Source organism: Rhincodon typus, chromosome 4 (assembly GCF_021869965.1).
Source record: "Rhincodon typus isolate 14 chromosome 4, sRhiTyp1.1, whole genome shotgun sequence".
NCBI lineage: Eukaryota > Metazoa > Chordata > Chondrichthyes > Orectolobiformes > Rhincodontidae > Rhincodon > Rhincodon typus.
The window spans coordinates 23,366,762-23,375,644 of record NC_063335.1 but is presented as its reverse complement, the minus strand read 5'-3'; the positions used below and the strand labels follow the sequence as shown (position 1 = coordinate 23,375,644).

General features: G+C 41.0%; 1 protein-coding gene across 3 annotated transcripts in view; it reads left to right on the top strand.

Moving 5' to 3' along the window:
• The first annotated feature begins 1,424 nt into the window (after nucleotides 1-1,424).
• The window catches only part of LOC109932288 (hepatocyte nuclear factor 4-gamma), a 141,728-nt gene continuing 134,269 nt past the window's right edge, over nucleotides 1,425-8,883 (top strand). The window contains exon 1 of one of the 3 annotated variants that reach the window (XM_048595814.1): nucleotides 1,425-1,510. The gene's annotated coding sequence lies outside the window, so the exon portion shown is untranslated. Of the gene's footprint in view, nucleotides 1,511-1,536; nucleotides 1,630-1,686; nucleotides 2,048-8,883 lie in introns of those variants that run through there. The other 2 variants (XM_048595813.1, XM_048595812.1) reach the window with 2 other exon arrangements.

Genomic DNA, 8,883 nt, shown 5'->3' with positions numbered 1-8,883 from the left:
TTGCAGCCTGAACACTTCTACTCAAGAACGGTGTGAACAATAGTGGAATTAATAGAGAAGAAAGATCCATGAAAAGCCCTCAATTTAAAACAAGATGAAGTTCTTAATGTCAGAAGAATTGCATGCAAGAACATTAACAATGCTAAATAGAAAAGTTCAACTTCCCCATTTCCAAGCTTCCTAATATCAGTCATTCCCAGTTCTCAGCTAATTCAGTTCATGTCATGCTGTATTGAAGGCCACAGACCTTGATGACCTACCATTGTCATCCAGAGGATCTATGCACCTGAACTAGCAATCCTTTCTTGACAAACCAATCCATTAAAGTTTTGACAATAACATCTGGTCAGTAAGGTATAAAATTGTTCAAATATGTACTATCCAACAAAGTGTGACAAAGTAAATTCCCACACACTGTTGATTCCACTCTCAGTCATCAGCAGGGTGGCAAACAGAGCCACTGACAATGGCATCTATTATCAATAACCTATTTGGTGATGTTCAATGTGTGGTTCTACCAGAACCACTGAGATCCAGATTTCATCACAATCTGAATCTTGAAAGGGCTGCAAATATCAGGAGAACTGAAAGTTGCTGATCATGTCATCGAGATAGCATTCAATCAAAGAATTCCCTAAAATTAAGCTCAGAGTCTGGAGGTATGCCCGATATAAAGGAAAATGGTAATGGTTATTGAAGACCAATCATTATCCCCTCTGGAATTCATCAGGCAAATGTTCTCAAAGCAATCAAGTATCATTGATACTTCCTCCATCATATTGTCTCTGACAGTTCTATGGCTGTCCTGTTTGTTTACAACTCTATCAATATTGAATCACTGGTGGCTGCACACTAGACAATATCCTGACCTGGGCTGGCAAATGATAAGCAGCATTTGTGGCACACAAGTACTAAGCTTGTCCATTTCCAACCACAAAATGATACATTGGCCTCTTGTAACCAAGACTGGAACACATGATTTAAAGACAGGTGGCAGAATTTGTGATAGAACTGGCTTCTTTCGATATTGGAGGACGGTTTAGCCTGGATTTGTAACAGTTGATGGGAAAATAAGTTACGTTTTACCCGTATGGCAAAGCAACTTTGTCTTGCAGAATTTAAGGTCTGTTACCCTGAGTGTGCTATAACATTCAAGCCCTATATATCTGGACAGAAACAGGCAAGACTGAGGACGGTGTCGATTCACACCGTGTATTTAACAGAAAGCCAAAATTCTTGAGTGTAAAATTGTAGAATAAATAATCTTCAAAAATCCAGCAATCTGTTTAAAAAATACCCAGCAGACTTTTTTTTCCATAAGTAGGAAAACAAAGGCTCGTAACCTCTTTCGGAGTAACAGCACACTGTAGCGATGTAAGTGAGAATGTAATTCCCGCTGTAACTCCCGCACAACCAGAGTACGAGTCCCCTTGTACCAGACTGATATGCAGCACTAGAGAAAAAAAAACATCCAGGTGCCCTCGGGAATGGGGTGGAGCCTGAGAAAAAGGTAAGAACGTCTTCTGTTTTGTTCACTGGGTTTCTACTTGTCACGGAAAGCGGGCGATTGATCGTGTGGCGAAATGTTGCAACGGAGACACTGAGTGCTTTTAAGAGCTGTGTAAAGAGGTTAGCTGAAGCGTCCTCGGCAAAAGCAGGAACTCTCTCAACCTGCACAAAACTCCTTCAACCCACCTCCCCCCTCCCCCAGAAGTTAGTAAGAAATAAATCAAGTCGAGGCTGATTGAGAGGGAACAGGGAAGGGCTAAATGGTCACTAGGTGAAAGTGGTGTGGAGCCAGGCAAGTGCCTTTGACGTTAGTTACTGTTTAACATCTCCACCCACTTTGGAGTTGATTCAAGGATCGAGGCAGTGACAGGTTAGCAGGGCCCCGGCGCCTGGGACTGAACTACACTGAGCAGATGGGAAGGGCGCACCTTGCTGCTGGCTTGGAGCTGAGCTGAGGGTTGGGGAAGTAAGCTGGGTGTATCCTTGCGTGGCCCGGGGGCGATGACAACAAGCAGAGGGGCTGCGGTTTAAAGAAAAGGTAAGAATCAGCAAGCTGTTTTATCCATCAGTCCTTCCCCCTCCCTGTACCTTATGGTGTGAGATAGCTAAACAACAGCTAGCACACGTGATGGCAACTTCCCCCCCACCCCAACAACTCTCAACTTCTTGTACTTCGAACTGTTCTTTTGTGTCCCAGTTTATTACTTCTGAATTTTGAGAATTCTTGCAAGTACTGGGGTGTGTTGTGGGGGGGGGGTGCGTTTTTCTTAAGAAATATCTTTTTCTAGTTCTTTTCTTTAGTCATCCCTTGGTGACCTTAAAAAAAATCATTTTCAGTATGTGTGAGGAGTTTTGATTTGTGAGGTTTGCTGGCAGTGGGGAGGGGGGGGGGGGAATCCATCAGATTGGTCGGACGCAAACTGGCTACATGATACGGATTGTTAGTAAACATGACCCGAGGTTGTCAGCTGTAATGAAATGGCATTTATATCAAGCAACGAGCTGGGATTTCGTTACCAGGGTACGGATTCTTTGCGCTCTGGCTTCAGAAATGTATTGTTTTGCGATGTGAATTAGGCGTTGTTCAAATTAAATGTCGCTTTTGTAAATAAAGTTGTTACCCTGATTAACTATAGTGGGATCTCTTCAGCCTTCGATTTAATCTCTCAGTTACTTTATGGTAAGTTCTGAACGTGATACGGGGAAAAGATGAGAAAACCGTGCAACAATTTACAGTAAGGCAAACCCATATTTACTCACCCAGTTCAAACATTTATGTAAATAATGAGCCAAATTTCCGTTGTCTTAGAGTTTCTGACTGTTAGCAGTTTGATGTGCCAGGAGACCTCGTTCATTGATTCCCACCTGTCTCTGAAATAACCCAAAGCGCATATTTACTCGGTGCAGTATCAGTTTTTTTTTTAAAAATGTTCTGGTGGACTGCAGCAATGTTTTACGTTAATTGCGACAAAGGTGACAACGTGGAAGAGATGTGGGCATTTTCAAAACGCTACTCCAAACGAAAGCGACTTTTCAAACTTTTCCAAATGCAACGCGCCATCTGCACGTCAGGGCGACCACTTGCTTTCTCGTATCAAACTAGATTCTGTACAGTTACGACTGAAAACAAATAGTACAAATGGCAAATCGTCTCAGTTTTGTTGCTAACGTATGACCTGCAGTAGTAATAAGCGTGGTCAAAGCGAAATATCTATTTAATAGATGAAGTTATCCATTTCTCATTGTACGTATACAGAAGGAAGTGTCAGACTATGTATAAAACATTTAACAATAACTGGTATAACACCATCATAACTGGTTTATTTCGGACGTTGTTTTACAAGTACTTGCCGATTCTAGCAACTCATAAGCGATTGATGTTTTGTCATTTTGTGACATATGCAGAATTTGTTTTGGGAACCAAAATTCTGATATATGTTAAATAATGCAAAAATGCCAAGATAGCACATTCATCTTCATTGCAATGTTTTCATGCTCCATAAGGATGAAGATTACCTTTGGTAGATTCTGGTAATGTACAAGTTAGCCATTCCTATAAAAAAAAGGATGGCATGATGACATAGACAGCTGGATCCCCCTACCCCTGCATTGTGTAAAGTTTCGGAATTTATGCCAGTCTTTCAAAGCCCCCTTCCCCCACCTTCACGACAGCCAAATGTTTCTATTTGACCTCACATAGTTAAATGTTTGCAGCCTTTCAGTGGGAGTAAGTCAGATTAGTCAGACATGTCGACTATCCCCTCATTGGCACACCCTAGATTTGTATTTCTACAGATTTCCTAGGAGACTGTTAACACCGGGTGATGTGCTACAAAATATTCTAAGCTGCCTTTTCAACAATACACTCATACAATTGCTGTGCTGTGCTGAGTGTTGTGAGTGACCCAGACAACCACATAGAAAACAAATGAAACAGGCAAGATTATTTGCATAGAAAAGATTAACCAGTATTTTAATTAAAAAATACACTCAGCAGTAGTGTGGCAGTAGCTGCATGGTACAAATTCTGGCTTTGACTTGGAAAGTTATCAAAAAGAAACTAAATGTTTCCATTTTTGGATCAGCATGTTAGTACCAAAGACTAAATGTTGTGAGAAATAATTCATTAACGTTTGGTGACATTGTCACTCCTGGAATGTCTCTTGCATGGTTGTAATACCTTAACTTGCCAAATTTGCTTTAGATTAACAGAATGTAAGCATAAAGAATGATGCATTGCATTTGATTCTCACGTTATTCATAACAGGGTACGTACATAAGCAGAGTAAAGCAGGAAAATCTAGCCAGTAACAGTTACTTCAGTAAACAGTGGGGAGTCACCAGTGTTGCAGAAAGCTGAGTCCTTTTACATCCTTCAGTGACAAGAATTCATTAGCGCAAGTGTATATTTGAAATTTTGGTGCTGATTTGTATTGAGATATTGCCCAGGATGACTGGTGCCAAGTATAGAATCGAGGACAGCTTATACATGATCCCTCCAAGTTGACAAATATCAAGTTAATAGCATGGCACTCCTTGTCAAGCAAGAACTTTAACTTAAAGGTCCTGGTTCAAATCTAGCTAAAGCAACAGTAGTATTAGTGTGCAGTATCTTTTACACTGTTCTCCCTCTGAGATAGATAGTTCCTAAGTGACTTGTTAAAGCTTCTCAAATCACAACCCAATGTGAATTTATCAAAGGATTCTTGTTTTATTTCCTCAGATCCAAATGAAGGGCTTGATAACAGTTGGCAACTTGCACAGGCAGTCTAGTATCTTCAACATATCTGTTATGAAGGCAGTGTTAATGAGGCATTTTAGTTATAAGTCATGTCTATACGAAAAGGAAATTATGTCTGCCAAATGTGCTATTAGTTTTTAAGGGTTCAGTTAACAAAATATATAAAGGGAAACTAGTGGATGTGGCATCTCTGGTTTTTCAAAAAAATACATTCAATAAGATGCCACGACAAAGGTAATTATACAAAATTAGGGCTCACGGGCTTGGAGATAACATTAGCATGGATAAGTACTGAATAAGAAATGTTTGGAGGGATAGGGACCAAGCGCAGGCAGGTGGGGTTAGTCTAGTTTGGGATTATGATCGGCATGGTCTGGTTGGACCTTGCTGTATGACTCTATGACTATGACTGTGATAGATACACAGCACAGAGTAGCAACAAAGTCCTGGAGACTGCCAGTTCTGAAGAAGGGTCACTGGACCCGAAATGTTAACTCTGCTTTCTCTCCACATGCTGCCAGACCTGCTGAGTTTTTCCAGCAATTTCTGATTTTGTAGCAATACACAGGACACTTTCAAGTTAGCATGAAAATTTGGAGCCTTAGCTATTTGCAATTTTTTAATGAGTTAAATAGTGATACCAAGAATAATGTATCCAAATTTGTTGATAATACAAAGTTATATAGGACAGTAAACTGCGAGGAGGACACAAAACTGCTGCAGTTTAAGAGAATGAACAGAATGCTGAAAGATAGAGAATAATGTGGGGAAATATGAGGCTATTCACTTTGCTATGAAGGGTAGAAAAACAAACTATTTAAAATGGTGAGAACCCATTTAGTGTTGATCTATAAAGAAACTCAAACCTCTGAGAACAAAGATCACAGTAAGTTAATGTGCGAGTGTGACAATGAAATTGGGAAGACAAATGTTGTCCTTCATTTCAAGAAGATTGCAGTACACAAATAGGACAATCTTGCTGCAATTGAACAGGTTTTTGGTGAGACTATAGCTGAAATATTGCATGTAGTTTTGGTCTTCATTTTTAAGTAAAGACATCCATGTTTTTGAAGCAATACTGGAAATGTTCAGTAGTATTGATTCCTCTGATGACAGCATTGGTCTCAGAGGAGAGGTTGAGGAAAATGTGACTTTAACAAGTTTTCTTAATTACCCAACTTTGCAGTTAATTGTTACCTATCACTTTCTTTTTCATTGGACAGGAAGTCTTGGCCAAACACGGCCCATGGCTTGACATTGGGATTGGAGCCACACATTGGCATAGCAGCTGGTCGTGACAAATTGTTGGTGTGCTTGTCTCTAATTCAGACTCTAACCTTGATCGCAAAGATGGTTCATTGTTTCCTTGACCTGAGGTTCCAGAAAACAGGGGAATTGCCTCAGGACAGGGGGTTGATCATGTGAAACTGAGATGAGAAACTCCTTCATGCAGAGAATTGTGAAAATCTGGAATTCTGTATTGCAGAGGGTTGTGAATGATCATGTTCTATTTCCTGCAGTTCTTATTTTCTTTGGGAGGGTATCTAAAGTATCAATAAAATCCCTAAAAGGCAGGTAGATTCGGGAAACTAAGATAATTAGGGATCTTCACCTGAGTTATGCAGCTGGAGACTATGGAACACATTGCCTGATTAATCCGAGCCTCTGGACTGGGCCAGCAAAGACACAACAGAGTGAATAAGAGTGTGGTTATTGTTGTGATGACTTCAGAACTGGTAAAGGTTCAAGGCCCTGAATTAGTATATCTCTAGCTACAGAAAGACAAATGAGATCTCTGTGAGGATAAGTAGTAATGAGTTACTTGACTAGTGTATTTTTATACCAAATTTCCAAATAACAGAGTGGATTAATGTCACCCACAAGCTCACATACCACCAGCAGTGGTCACTGGCCCCAATGTGGAATACATGATTTGGTTCTTGAGTAGACAGCCATAAAACAGAGAGCATCCTTTGAAAATTCAGTCAAACCCTTGCATTGTTCACCAGCTATTAACTTGTTTGTAGTATATCAATCCCTCTCACAATATGGAAAATCAAATCTGGTTGGGCCATGAATGTTTTAAAAAGATATGTTCAGGACTCATTGGCTTCATCACTACACTGCTCCAATCAGTTGTCAAAATAAATCTATTCCCTTTTTAAATAATGTTTTAGGCTCTAGCTGCAGACAGTCATACTGCAACAGGAAACAATAACCCATCCGTTAAAATTGATGTCAGTATTGTTCTGTAGACTGGCAAAGCTGCATTTAAGAGCTTTGCCAAAAAGAAGCGTAAGCAGAATAATTTTTTTATTCGTTCATGCTGACTGGACCACCATTTATTTCCCATCCCTAATAGCTCTGGAGAAGGTGGTGGTGGGTTGTTGCCTTATATTGCTGCAATTCTTGAGGTACAAAAAAAGAAATTGCTGGAAAAGCTCAGCAGGTCTGGCAGCATCTGTGGAGAGAAATCAGAGTTAACGTTTCGGGTCCGGTGACCCTTCCTCAGAACTGTTCTGCTGAACTTTTTTTTGGTTTATTTTTAAACTGAGAGCATGGAGTACAGTCACTGAATTCTGGAGTGTTAACTCCGACTGCTTTCCAAAGATGCTGCCAGACTGGCTGAGGTTTTTCCAGCAATTTCTGTTTTTGTTTCTGATTTCCAGCAACTGCAGTTCTTTCAGTTTTTATTCTGCAATCCTTGAGGTGTTTGGAACATCGACAGTGACTGTTGCTGAGGGAGCTTCAGTGATGTATTTCCAAGTCTGCATGGTGTGCAGCTTGAAGTTGATGTTCCCATGCATCTACTGCTCTTGTCCTTCTAGGTAGTAGAGGTTGTGGTTTTGGTGGGTGCTGTGGAAGGAGCCTTGGTGAGTGACTGCTGTGCATCTTGTAGATAGTACACATTGCCGCCATTGTGCATTATTTGTGAAGGGAGTGAATGTTGAAAATGGTAGATGGGGTGCCAGTCCAGGTGCTGCTTTGTTCAGGATGGTATCAAGCTTCCTGAGTATTGTTTTTGCACTCATCCAGGCCAAGGAAATTATTCTATCACACCACAGGCTTATGCTTTGTAGATGTAGAACAAGCACCAGGAAAACAGGATGTAGGAGCAAATTACTGCGGGGAGGCGATGGCCTAGTGGTATTATAGCTGGATTGTTAACCCAGAGATTCAGATGATGTTCTGGGCAGATGGTGGAATTTGAATTCAATCAAGATCTGGAATTAAAGAGTCTAATGATGACAATGAATCCATTGTCAATTGTCAGGAAAATCCCAGCTGGTTCACTAATCCCTGTTAGGGAAGGAAACTGCCATCCTTACCTGATCTGGCCTACATGTGACTCCAGACCCACAGCAATGTGGTTGACTCTTAACTGCCCTCTGGGCAATAAATGCTGCCTGGCCAGTGACGCCCTCATCCTGTGAATGAATAAAGAAATAAAAAAGATGCTGGAATCTGTGCTGAAAATAAAAATTGCTGGAGATTGCAGCAGGCCAGGCAGCATCCATGGAGAGAAAGCAAGCTAATATTTCAAGTCTGGATGACTCTTCACCCAGCTCAGCTCTGATGAAGAGTCTGGATGACGAATCTGATGATGACTCTGGTGAAGAATCATCCAGATTGGAAACATTAATCGCTTTCTGTCCATGGATGCTGCCTGACCGTTTGAAATAACCAGCAATTCTTGTTTCCCGGAAAACAGGAGGTGAGTTACTTGTCACAGAATTCCTAGCCTCTGGCCTGCTCTTTTGTCACCACAATATTTCTGTGGCTGGTCTAGTTTAGTTTTTGGTCAAGGGATAAACTCAAGATGTTGTTAGCGGAGGATTCAATAATGGTAATCACTCTGTCTATATTCCTACTGAGTTTCACACTTAAATATACAGGGATTAGACTTCTGCTTGCTTGCTGATCCTACTCTGCTTTGAAACAAAAACTGAAAGAACTGCGGATGCTGTAAATCAGGAACAAAAACAAAGTTGCTGGAAGAGATCAGCAGGTCTGGCAGCATCTGTGAAGGGAAAAACAGAGTTAACGTTCCAGGTCCGGTGACCGTTCTGAGGAAGGGCCACCGGACCCGAAACGTTAACTCTGTTTTTTCCTTCACAGATGCTGCCAGACCT